The 14,032-nt window shown below is 35.1% G+C and overlaps 1 protein-coding gene and 1 pseudogene across 1 annotated transcript in view; both read left to right on the top strand.

Annotated features, from left to right (window-relative positions):
• The window catches only part of SNX7 (sorting nexin 7), a 311,909-nt gene that overhangs the window by 27,089 nt on the left and 270,788 nt on the right, over nt 1-14,032 (top strand). The gene's annotated exons all lie outside the window — the stretch shown is intronic.
• Nucleotides 2,373-3,536, top strand: LOC101084892 (annotated as a pseudogene).

The following is a 14,032-nucleotide window of genomic DNA, read 5'->3' on the forward strand; positions in this document are numbered from 1 at the left end:
TGACTATTGTTGATAGTGCTGCTATAAACATTGGGGTGTATGTGCCCCTTCAAAACAGCATACTTATATCCCTTGGATAAATACCTAATGGTGCAATTGCTGGGTCGTAGGGTAGTTCTATTTTTAATTTTTTGAGGAACCTCCATACTGTTTTTCAGAGTGGCTGCACCAGTTTGCATTCCCACCAGCAGTGCAAAAGAGTTTCTCTTTCTCTGCATCCTCACCAACGTCTGTTGTTGCCTGAGTTGTTAATGTTAGCCATTCTGACAAGTCTAAGGTGGTGTCTCTTTGTGCTTTTGATTTGTATTTCCCAGATGTTGAGCATTCTTTTCCGTGTCTGTCAGCCATCTGGATATCTTCTTTGGAGAAGTGTCTATTCATGTCTTTTGCCCATTTCTTCACTGATTATTTGTTTTTTGGGGTGCTGATTTTGATAATTCTTTACAGAATTGGATACTACCCCTTTATCTGATATGTCATTTGCAAATATCTTCTCCCATTCCACTGGTTGCCCTTTAGTTTTGCTAATTGTTTCTTTTGTTGTATAGAAGCTTTTTATCTTGATGAAGTCCCAAAGTTCATTTTTGCTTTTGTTTCCCTTGCCTCTGGAAAGAAGTCAAGAAGTTTGCTGTGTCTGAGATCAAAGAGGTTGTTGCCTCTTTTCTCCTCTAGGATTTTGATGGCTTCCTGTCTTATGTTTAGGTCTTTCATCCATTTTGAGTTTATTTTTGTGTATGGCATAAGAAAGTGGTCTAGGTTCATTCTTCCACATGTCGCTGTCGAGTTTTCCCAATACCATTTGCTGAAGAGACTGTCTTTTTTTCCATTGGATACTCTTTCCTTCTTTGTCAAAGATTAGTTGACCATACATCTGTGGGTCCATTTCTGGGTTCTCTATTCTGTTCCATTGATCTGTATGTCTGTTTTTATGCCAGTACCACACTGTCTTGATGATTACAGCTTTGTAATACAGCTTAAAGTCCAGAATTGTGATGCCTCCAGCTTTGGTTTGTTTGTTGCTGTTGCTGTTGTTGTTTTTGTTTTCCCAGGATTGCTTTGGCTATTTGGGATCTATTCTGGTTCTATACAAATTTTAGGATTGTTTGTTCTAGCTCTATGAAGAGCTAGAGAATGCCACTGGTATAGGAATAAACCAAACAGACAAAGAAGTGGAGCGCTGTTAAGGAACAGACCCATAAATTTTTGCAAATTGATGTCAAAGTAAAGGAGGCATCCAAAATTATGAAGATAGAATTGACTATTTCATAAATAGTGTTAGACAGCTGAAAAAAAACCAAACCCTGAATTATGTGAGTAATGTTTTCAAATTAAGTACCTCAAAAGCAAACTCACACTGGTTTCAGATAATTTATTGGCTTACCCAACAAATGTTTAGGGGAGTACTGAATTCATGTGTGGCTTCCTGCCACAATGCATACAATATTATCAGGATCTGGTTGTCTTAATCTCTTAGTTTTGTTCTGCTATTTTTCCGTGTATTGGTTTCACTGTTAAACAAGGTCTTTGCCCACACTACAGCAGCTCTAAATGTCATATTTCTCTCTTCACATCCAGTGAATAGTCTTATAATTTAAAATAAATTGAATTTAATCAATTGTAATTCATGATATTAATAGACTAAAGAGAAAAAATTATGTAATTTTTACAATTGAGGCAAAAAACATATTTGATAAAAGGCAAGCTGTCATTATCTAAAAGGCATTATTAGCAAATTAAGAATAGAAGAAGACTAACTTGTAAGATATATATACCAAAACCTACAACAAATTTTGTACCTAATGGAAAAACTTTTAATGCATTCCTTATAAGATGAAGAACAGGACAAAAAGGTCTACTAACACTGCTACTATTTAACATGCTATTGGAGGTTCTGGCAAAGACTATAAAGAAAGAAAAATAAATAATATATGCAATAGAAGATGAGATATAAAACTGACATAGTTTGCAGATAATGTGAACACCTATTTAAGAGAAATTTGGTTCTCTAGACCAACGATAGCCAAATAGAAATTAACTTTAAGAGGATAATGCAATAGCAACAATAACAATAAATTGCTTTCTTAAAAGAATACATAAGACCTCTGTGAACAAAACCTCAAAGCTGTAAATAACATAGAAGATGATTTAAATAAAAAGGTGTTCCATGCTTTTGCATATGTCTCAATATTATAAGAAGTCACTACTGTCTAAATCAACCTAAATAAATATTCAAGGGAACCACAAACAAAATCTGTTGTATGTTTTGAAGAATGATTACTCTAAAATTTATTTCAGAAAAAGAAATGAGCCACAGATAGTTAACCTGTAAAAGCAAAAGAGAGTCTCTGGCCTCCCTTAGCTCGTGGAGGAACATGGCTGATAGGCTCACACAGCTGCAGGACGTGGTGAGTGCCCTTGCAGATCAGTTTTGTAATGCCATTGGAGTGTTACAGCATTGTGGCCCTCCCGCCCCTTTTCCTGATGCTCAGACAGCAATGAACGAAGATCTGCCAACTAATCCTACAGAAGAATACGTCTAGCTTTTTGCCGCACTGATCCCAAGAACAGCAAAAGACATGGATGTTTTGGTCCATTCATTACTCAGTGAAAAATCTACAGCTGCTTTACATACGGGCTGCTAGCTTGTACAAGCTGGAAGAAGAAAGCCACGAAGCTGCTACATATCTGGAGGATGTTATTTATAGAGGGGATGGGCTTCTGGAATAGATACAAAGCACACTTGCTCCTGTTGCATAGTCACAACTGGAGACGAGGAGTAGTACCCATCCCCAGTCTCTCCCAGACCCACAGTACCAGTACATACCTTGCGGTTGAGAAAATAACTATTTCAGTGTCATTAAGAATTCTGCATCAGACGTAGGTGTAAGCCTTACCAACAGTTACAGAAACATTAAGCACTATGACACATGTTACCTTTTTAGCTATTTTTAATAGTCTTCTGTTTTCACTCTTGATAAATAAGGCTTTAAAATTGTGATTGAACCAGCTTTAAAACCATCATTATGCCATCTTTTTTTATTGTCAGAATGAAATTATTGAGGCAGATATTGCATTAATGGTTATAATATAATTAAACAGATGTACTTTAAAATTCAAAAAACATAAAAGATTAAAAACAAAAGACGGAAACTTGTTCTACCAGATATATTAAGATATTCTACAAAAGAGTAATAACTGTTATATGCTATTGGTGCAATAGCATGTAAATGAACCGCTGACTATTCCAATGAGTCCAGACACACCTATATATGTATGAGAACTCAATGTATGATAAAGGCAGCACTACAAAACAATCAAGAAAGCTGTCAAGACCAAATGTTGCAGAGCATTTGGTTCAATGGGAATTCTTATACCGGAGGGAGTGTAAATTGCTACAGCCACTTTGGAATGAACATTACTATGATACAACTTTTGCATAGGTGCCCTGAGATTCTTATATAACTATGTTCATAGTAGCACTGTGTTCATAACAGAAAGAATAGGGAAGCAATCCAAATATCCATCAGTGAATAAATAATGAGAACCAAAAAAAATTATGTTGATTCAACTTTATTCACAAGACAGTATACATAGTAATAAAATTAATGAATTACAAATATGCCAAAAAAAAGATGAATTTTGGAAACATGATGTTGAGTGAAAAAAGTGAGTCAGAAAACTATATAATATATGATATCACATATATAATACCACAAAACTGAACAGTGTATTGCTAAGAGGTGTATGTGTGTGTGTATGTGTGTGTGTTAAATGATACTAAAAAAGATCAAAAAGCAAGTTCTCTGGAACTTCTAGCCTGCCTTATCCACTCCAAAGAAATCCCCTAGGCATGGTGTTACATATTCACTTGCAGGAATACTCCATCTGCATTTACAGGAATTGTGAATACCAAGGGAATGTAGGTGGGCACTGACGGTGTCTGCTACACAATGATACTTGAACACAAATTGAAGAGAACAATGACTTCTAGGGTAGAAACAGGTATGTGCAATAGGGGAGAGCACTTAGTAGATAATATCTGTGATCTTCTAGTTCTTAAATTTCAGCTGGTTTGTGTTGTGAATTTTATTATTATGCTTCACATTTTACATATATTTTTTCAACACTTCATTAATATGGTAAAAGGAAAATAAAGCCTTTTTTTTACATGAAAAAGTTAAAAAATAAGAGTTCCCGATTAGGAAAAAAATGTTTCCAGTTACAAAAACCTGTTAATTGCCCAGTCTGTTTCCTGCAGAGTACAAATATGAACATGTTATATTTTTTCTTCAATAATTTACTTTTCCTTTTTGGTCTCTTAAGACATTTTGGGTAGGATATATAAGCTTGATTTTGTTTTCAGGTATTAAAAATCCAGTTGATTCTATCTTATAGATAATTCAGTGCTCACCTTCTCACGGCCAGTGCCTGCAAGATAGCAAATGGAAAGGAGTTGCCATGTGGTGGACATTTTCATTCCTCTTGCCCCACAATGTCTCTCCTCCTTCCAGCATCTCCTTGGTTGGGAAAAGAAAGGAAGCATTAGAGAGAAGGGGTAAAGGAAGGTCTTACTAGCTGTTATAGTCCACTTTGGGTTGATAATGTCCTCAGCACAAGCAGGTGCCCATTTGCTTCTCACTGAGCCATTTGGGAAGCCCCAGGAGAGGAGTCTAATTGCCACTGTTCACTTTCCTCATGTAGAAAACTCTCCATGATCTCCAGCCCCCCTATGCTCCCACAGTCCTTGATACGGGTTAGAGGAGGTAACTGTTATGTGATGTCAGTTGACTGAACAACTGGACCCAGGCAGTAAGAGTGTCCTCATCCCTCCCCAGTGTTTGAAATGTAAGCTGCCTCCCCTGTTCCCACAATGGGAGCCATTTTCAAGGACATAGCCTTAAGAGAGCAATATGTTGCTGAGACCATTTGGGTAGTATACATGACTGAATCCAGTTAAGGCCTCTATATAAACTGTTAAGATTTGGCAGGCAGGTGTGGAAATCTACTCATCTCTAGTTGCCCAAGATGAGCCTCCTAATTAAATTCCCTGACTTATTAAACCTACCACCTACCAATCTTGAGTGGCCTCTGTCTTTGGTGTCTCCCAGCCCTCTTTCTACCCTTATGGGATTACACCTGGGAAGCTACTGGGGTTTATGAAGCAACAGTATACTCCATAGCCTCTGGCTACTGGGGTTTTCTGATCTGGCAGTGTTTTTAAGATAAGTGCCAGGAAAAACAGTGGAAACTCAGATATCTGCCATGTCACTTTTACTTAGGAATGCCTGCTTTAGCAAATTGGCCTGTATTATTTTATTTAATTCTCATGACAATCCTATGAAGGAAGTGCTGCCTTTACCTTTATTTTGCAAATGAAGGAAGTAGAGCTTAAAGATATTGAAAAGCCTGCAGCTAACCTTTGAATGCTGGGGCTGAAGAGAACCAAAGCACTCTGACTTTAGAACCTGAATGAACCAAAATATGATGTTTGGAGGAAATGAAATCAGACAAATGGAGGTATTTTCATCCAGGCCATGCTCAGATATGATGGGTCATTCCTGTCTACAACAGAAACATTACTCATTTTCCTTAAAATTCAGTGTCTATCATCCCTGAAATGTGGTGGTTGTTTAATTCCTAGTCTCTAAATGTCGACACTTTGCCCTTTGGCTTATCTTTTCTAAATTTCCTGTCTATTAACATTTTCTTTAGATATGTTTACAAACATCAGTTAAGCTACAGTTTTATCATGATTAGAATTTTGTATGTATTTTTTAAGAGGATAATTTTGTCTCTTCCAAATATGAATTATTTAGAAGACATAGTACTATGTCTTACCTTTGTAACTACATAGTTACAATATCCAAGTATATGATTACATATGTAGGAAAACCACAATGTCTACAAAACAGATCTTGGAACTAAAGACTATTTTTAGAATGGCCTCATGATACAAAATCAATATACAAAAGTCAATCACAATCTTAATTATCAGCAAAATTGGAATTTTAAATTTTAAAAATACCATTTACACTGGCACTCTAAATATGAAATCTTAGGAATAAAGCTGACAAAATTTGTACAGAATTTATATGCAGAAAACTAAAAAAAAAAATCATTGATGAAAGAAATCAAAGAAGACCTAAATAAATGGAGAGATACACTATGTTCATGTTTTGAAGACAATATTGCTAAGATGTAAATTCTCTTCAATTTAATCTGTAGGTCAATGCAATTCTAATCAAACCCCCAAAGTTTGGGGGGTTTTTTTGGTTTGTTTTTTTGTTTCTTAGTATTTACAAATTACTTCTAAAATACGAACAGAAAGACAAAGAAACAGGATAATCAAAACAGTTCTGAAAAATATTTACATAGAAGACTGCCACTACCTGATTTCAGGACTACATATAAGTTATGATAATAAAGAGAAGAACGAATATATGACATTGGTGAAAGAATATGCACACAGATCAATAGGACAGAATGGATATTGGTAATTTGTGTCTTCTATTTTTTTCTTGATTGATCTAAATAGAGGCTTACCAATCTTATTGATCTTCTCAAATATGAGAGCAGGACTAGCATTTGGATCTGATTTATATTTCATTGATTTTTCACTATGACCTTTATTATTTCTTTTCTTTTGCTTGATTTGTGTTTCATTTGCTTTATTATTTTTTTCTTTTCTAATTTGTTAAGGTGGAAGCTGAACCAATTGATTCAGGATCTTCATTCATTCCCAATATAAATGTTTAGTGGCATAATATTCCACTGCTTTTGGTTCATCCCCCAAATTTTACCATTATGTGTTTTAATTTTCATTCAGATAAAAATATATTTTTAATTTCCTTTTTGATTTTTTTCTTTGACCAATAGGTAATTTAGAGATGTGTTATTTACTTTCTGTGATAGTAAATTTTATATGTCAACTTGGCTAGACTATGGCATAGTGACCATAGTCTGTTTGGGCAAACACTAGTCTAGATGTTGCTGTAACGGTATTTAGATGTAACTTACATTTACAATCAGTTGAATAGAAATAAGGCAGATTGAAGAAGGCACTTGTTGGAATGAGTACTGGGCATTGTATGTAAGTGATGAATTATGGGAATCTACTTCCAAAGCCAAGAGCACACTGTATGTATTCTGTATGTTAGCTAAGTTGATAATAAATTATATTTTAAAACAAAACAAATGAATAGATTATCCTCCATAATGTGAATGAACCTTACACAATTAGTTGAAGGCCTTAAGAGAAAAGACAGGTATCCCAAAAAAGGCATTCTGCTTCCACATTGCAACATAAAAATTCTTCCTGAATTTCCAGGCTTCAGACTCAATAATGCACTATGATCTCTTACCTGAATTTCTACTCTGCTGGCTTGACAAACAGATTTCAGATTTGCCAGGCCCCACAATTACATGAGCCAATGAGCTAAATCTTTAAAACCTCTCTCTCTTTCATCTATCTATCTGTCTATCCATATGAAACCATATATATATATATATATATATATATATATATATATATATATATATGAAACCATATATATGAAACTATATGTATGTGTATACATATATATATATATTTCTCTGTGACTATATCCCTTTTTTTTTCCAAAAGCTATAAACCCATTCATAAAGTTAACTGAACCAAGATATCCCAGTGTGCCTGTACCTTTTATAAACATTTTATATATTATATTAAGATGCAAAATAGTTGACATTAGCTGTTATACAAGGTAAAATCTGAATACTGAATTATAAAGACCATATTTATATGTGCTCATAAACATAATCACCTATTTATTATCAATGTTAGGATATAAAATGGTGTGTATGCTGTAAATTATGTGTATATGGTTTGTGTTTTCCCCACAAGATCACTAGATGCTAGTGCAATTATTGCTTAGCACCATTAAAAGAAAGCAACCTCAGCTAAAGTTTGGTAAAACACACTTAAAGTTAAAAATACTTATTTCAAAAAGAATATGGTTTCCTGAAAGCATTAAGAGACATTACTTTGTCCTCTTCTAACCTGGATGTCTCTAGTTGTAGGCAGAAAGAGGCCATCTTTTTTCATTTATAGAGAAAGGGGACCATTTTCCCAGGAGTGTAGTAATCTATTGTGTAAGTCAGCTTTGGATGAATAACAACATGGGAGGGCAGCAGTTTTTCTTTGTGTGCTGGGGTTTATAACATGCGTGGAAGTAAGTGTTGGACAACAACACAAATGCCAGAAGGGAGAGATCAAAGGATACTCTTGTAAGGAACTTATGCTCAAGGTAAAGTGGGATAACATTACTTACAGGTAGATGGACTAGGATGAGTTAAAGATGTACTCCATAAATGCCGATCCAATCACTAAAGTAACAAAAGACAATGTTATAACTAGTAAATGAACAAAAAAGATAAAATGAAATAATAGAAATAATAAAAAATACACAATGCAAAAGAAGACAAACAGAGGGAAAAAGGAGAAAAAGCAGATGAGACAAATAGAAAGCAAATAAGAAAGAAAAAAGAAGAGATGGAATAAATAGAAAGCAAATGCTACTGCTACTCAAAAGTAAGCTGAAGAGACTATACTAATATCGGAACAGGTAGATTTCACATCAATAAAAATACAGTCATGCATAAAGTCATCTCATAAAAATAAAGGGGTCAATTCAAATATTAATATAGTAGTCCTAAACATTTATAAACTTATGAACAGATTATATTATATTAAAAATCAAACATAGAAAGATCTCTTGAAAATCCCCAAATATTTGAAAACTTTTTTAGTCAAAATTCTCTAGAGAAATAGAACCAATACACTGTATCTATATCTGCACCTATCTTTGTATCTATCATCTGTGTATATCTATCTATCTATCTATCTATCTATCTATCTATCTATCTATCTATCATCTATCTACCTATCTATCATCTAAGTGTGCATCCATGTTGTACCATGTATTAATACTTCATTCTTTTTTATTATATTGATGATTCTTGACCTTTTTTCGAATTAAGGGGTCCTTTGAGAATCACCTGAAAGTTGAGACTCCCCTCCCCTGAAAACACACGTATGTAACAGTTTCTAAGGGTTCCTGAATCCCTTGTGACTATATATATATATATATATATATATATATATATATATATAGTACCAAGAGAAGTATAGGGCAAACTCTCAAGTAATAAATCATTGGGTTCATTAATTACTACATGAAAGACAGTGAGATATATGAATAAGTGAATAAATCATTTCACTATTTTAGTGACTAGAAAGATGTAATTGCATGGTATATGTTGTCCCATTTATAGGCACTTTAATGAGAAAACTACAAGCTATTGAAGAAAACTATGAGATTTTTTGAAAATCATGCAATATAATCTGAATAAATTCAGAAACATGCTCTTTCAGTACTTGATTTTAGATAGTCCTTAATAGTCCTAAAGTATCAATCCTTTCCAAATTTTTGTGTACTTATCTCTATCTACGTCTATCTATCTATCTATCTATCTATCTATCTATTTAATGCAATTAAATCATATTTGGTGTAATGCTTAACAAAATTTTTTGAACTGGAAAAAGTCATTCCAAAATTCATAGAAAAAAATAGATGTGTGAGAATTTTCAAGAGAATTGCATTACCAGAGAATAAATATTATTAAAAAGCAATGGTGATTAAAAAATATATAGTGATGAAAAAATATATACAGAAATATCAGTGAAAGATAATAGAAGTCCTAATAATAGATTCACATATGAAATTCAATGAAATTCAATGAAATTCAAGAATACAAAATTCACATGTGAAAGGGGGAAAGAAAGTGTTATAATTAATATTTTAGGACAATTGGCTCTTAATTCAGAAGAAAATGAGTATATAACCCTATTTTATACTACACTTAAAAATAAATTCCAAATTTAGTAAAGAAAAAAAAAGAATAAAGTAACAAAGCATGAAAAATAATATGGGCAAGTATATTTATAACCTGAAGTGAGGAAGATCTTCCTAAGCATTAGAGGAAACTGGGAGTCATAAAGAAAAACAATACTTGATTTGAATACATACAAATGAAAATTTCTGTATGACAAGAGAATATTTACTAAAGTTAAAAAAAAAAAAAACAGGAAAAAGGAGTAACACAAAAAGGAAGAAGAATCAATATTCCAAAAATTAATTTTAAAGAACAATAAAAGTGGGCCATGATTATGAATAGGTATTTGATAAACAAGGAAATATAAATGGCCAATCACCAAAAATAATCTATCAGATAGTGTTCAGAGAAGGGAAGCAGAAATCACGACAGGCATTTCTAACAGGAAGGAATTTATTACAGAAAATCAAGTGCTTACACACTCACTGAAAGAGCTGAGAGAGTCAGGAAAGGCCACTCAAGGCTCTGAGGTTCACCGCTAGGCTCCAGTGAATGAGGAAGTTGCTGCTGTTGCCAAGGCCAGGACTGTGGTAATCTCTCTCTGATAGTCACAGCTGCCATGGGCACAAGTGAGAGATTTGCAGAGGATGCTGTGGTTGACTTCAAATTTCTTAGCATTGTGGTCTAAAAATATGCATGGTATCATCTCAATCCTTTTTCCTTGTTGAGGCCTGATTTGTGACCTAGTGTGTGATCTATTCTGGAGAATGTCCCATGTGCATTTGAAAAGAATGTGTATCCTGTTGCTTAGGATGAAATGTTCTGAATATATGTATTAAGTCTATCTGGTTCAGTGTGTCATTCAGAGCTATTGTTTCCTGGTTGATTTTTTGTTTAGATGATCTGTCCATTTCTGTAAGTGGGTGTTAAAGTCCTGTATTATTATTGTATTATTATCAATGAATTCCTTTATGTTTGTTATTAATTGTTTTATATATTTGTGTGCTCTCAAGTTGGGGGCATAAATATTTATAATTGTTAGATCTTTTTGTTGGATAGTCCCCTTTATTATGATATAGTACCCTTCTTCATCTCTTGTTACAGTCTTTGGTTTAAAATCTAGTATGTCTGATATAAATATTGCTACTTCAGCTTTCTCTGGACATGCATTTGCATGGTAACTGTTTCTCTATCCTGTTAACTTTCAACCTGCAGGTGTCTTTAGCTCTAAAATCAGTCTCTTATAGGCAGAATGTAGATGGGTCTTTTTTTTTTTAATCCATTCTGACATCTTATGTCTTTTAATTAGAGAATATAGGCCATTTACATTCAGAGTAATCATCTGGAGATTTTATGTGTTCCTTTCTAGTCTTTGTCACTTTTGGTCTTTCTTCCTCCCTCAAAGAGTCCTCTTTAATATTTCTTACAGGACTAGTTTAGTGGTCACAATCTCCTTTAGCTTTTGTTTGTCTGGGAAACTCTTTATCTCTCCTTCTATTCTAAATGACAATCTTGCTGGATAGAGTATTCTTGGCTGCATATTTTTCCCATTCAGCATATTGAATATATCATGCCACTCCTTCTGCCCTGCCAAGATTCTGTGGAAAGATCTGCTGCTGGCCTTATCTGTCTTCCCCTGTAAGTTAGGGACTTCTTTTGTCTTGATGCTTTTAATATTTTTTCTTTATCTCTATATTTTGCAAATTTAACTACAATATGTCTTGGTATTGGCCTGCTTTTGTTGACTTGGATGGGAATTCTCTATGCTTCCTGGATTTGAATGTCTGTTTCCTTCCTCAGATTAGGGAAGTTTTCAGCTATAATTTCTGGGAGTAAACCTTTTCCCCCCTTTTCCTCTCTTCTTCTTTTGGGACTCCTATGATACAAATGGTTATTATGTTTGATGAAATCACTGAGTTCCCTAAGTCTATATTGGTGATCCAAAGTTTTTCTTTCTCTCTTTTGTTCAGCTTAATTATTTTCCATAATTTTATCTTCTATATCTCTTATTCATTCCTCTGTTTTCTTCCATGCTTGTGGTCATTCTATCTAGTCAGTTTCAAATCTCAGTTGTTGCATTTTTCATTTTCACCTGACTAGTTTTTAGCTCTTTTATCTCTACTGCAATGGACTCCCTGGTGTCTTCTATGTTTTCCCCAAGTCCAGGTAGTATCCTTATGATTGCTGCTTTAAATTATGGACAGGAATATTGCTTATATCTGTTTTGATTCAATCACTGGCCATGACCTTTTCTTGTTCTTTCTTTTGGTATGAATTCCTCCATTTTGGCTTTTTGTGTAGGTCTCTGTCTTCTTCTCTGTGTTAGAAAAGCCTGGTATGCTTCCTGCTTCTGAGAGTAATGGCTTTATGAAGAAGAGTTCATATGCTGTCCAGGGCTTGGTGCCTCAGGAAGTATCTCTGGTATATGCTGTGTGCACTCTTCTGCTGTATTATGGCTGCTCTATCCCCCAGGTTAGTCCTCTGCATAGTTTCTCCTGCAGTGGGGAGTTTTTGGACCTTGTCCAAAGTGTGGTGAGTTTTACCTAGGTGTGCTCTTGTTGTTTGTTAAAAGAGATCAGATGCTATTTCCAGATGAATGCTATTTACAGCTGAAGATTTGCAGAGCTCTGTGGTCAGTAGACACAATGTGTGTCGCGGGGGGGGGGGGGGGGGCGGGGGTTGTGCTGGTCTTCTGGGGCATGGGCCCACAGTGCTGGTTTTCAGGCATACTTGCCCAAGAAAAGTGGTACTAGCAGAGCATAGAGGGATGGGACTTGATGTAAACAGTTTAGGCAGCTAGTATTTGTGCTGTACTGTTTACTGAAGTTGGTTTATGCTGAGGGGCTGGAGAGGGAAATGGCACCCACTGGCTCCTTTGTCCTCAGAGAGGCAGTGCCCCCTCTCTCAGATGTGCTCCAAGAAGAAGCAACTGTCTCTCCCAGTGTGTCTTTGTGGATTCTCAGATTGCCCCATCTATCTCTGTGTAACCTGCCTGCCTTCTCTACAGGAGCACTGCAATGCCCTCCATGCTGTATTCCAACCACATCATGGACCTCTAAAACTCTAGTCTTTGAGCCCCATGAGTTGCAAATAATCACAAAAATCAGCCCCTCTCATTTCTCCAGTCAATGGATTTGGGGAAGTGTTTTCCTTGTGCAAAACCCTGCATGCTCCTCTCTCTCTAGCCTCTCTCCACAAGACGGGCTCTCTCCTCTCCACAGCAGCCCCAATCCATTTCTCCCCAAAACCACATCTCCACACCTCCTACCTTCAATGATGTGGCCTCTTCTCTCCCTCTAGTGTGCAGTTTGTTCTGTCAGTCATCAGATCAATTTCTGGGCATTCAGAATGATTTGATATTTATCTAGCTGTATTCAAGGAATGAGGCAAGCATAGGGTCCTCCTACTACTACAACCCTTACTTTGAGTTAAGCTCATGCATCTGCCTACCGTTGGCCAAAGAACAACTTCTGCTTACCTTACACCTTCCAAATTCTCAGAATTACAATATCTAGTGTTACAAGGAAGAAAATAGAGGGGCACCTGAGTGGCTCAGTCAGTTAAGCCTCTGACTTCTGCTCAGGTCATGATCTCGTGGTTTGTGGGTTGGAGCCCCACGTTGGACTGTGTGCTGTAGGCTCAGAGCCTGGAGCCCATTTCAGATTTTTGTCTCTCCCACTCTTTCTGTCTCTCCCCCCATTCGCACTCTGTCTCTCCCACTGTCTCTGTCAAGAATAAATAAACATTAAAAAAGAAAAAAGAAAAAAAAAGAAAATAGAATGGGGAGAAATGGTAGTAAGTGCCAAGATCATTTTCATCTGAAAATGTTATGAATGCAAAATAAAACGAACCAGATACTATTTTTTATCAGGCTGAAAAACATTTAAAAAGTTGAGTACACCCAGTACTAGCATATAATCTCAAACATAATTACTGAGAGAGAAAATTATAAAAATTGTTTTTGCAAAATACTGTGACAACAAACACTTGTAAAAAAAATCTAATTTATTTATATTATTTATTAAATTATTTATTTAGTCTAGCAATTCCATTCTGAAGTACTCTCCCTTAAAAACTATAGAAATAATATATAAAGATGCATGATTTCAACATTATGCAAAATATCAAAAAAATGTAAGCAATTCCAAAAGAAAAAAAT

This window comes from Felis catus, chromosome C1, assembly GCF_018350175.1.
Source record: "Felis catus isolate Fca126 chromosome C1, F.catus_Fca126_mat1.0, whole genome shotgun sequence".
Lineage (NCBI taxonomy): Eukaryota > Metazoa > Chordata > Mammalia > Carnivora > Felidae > Felis > Felis catus.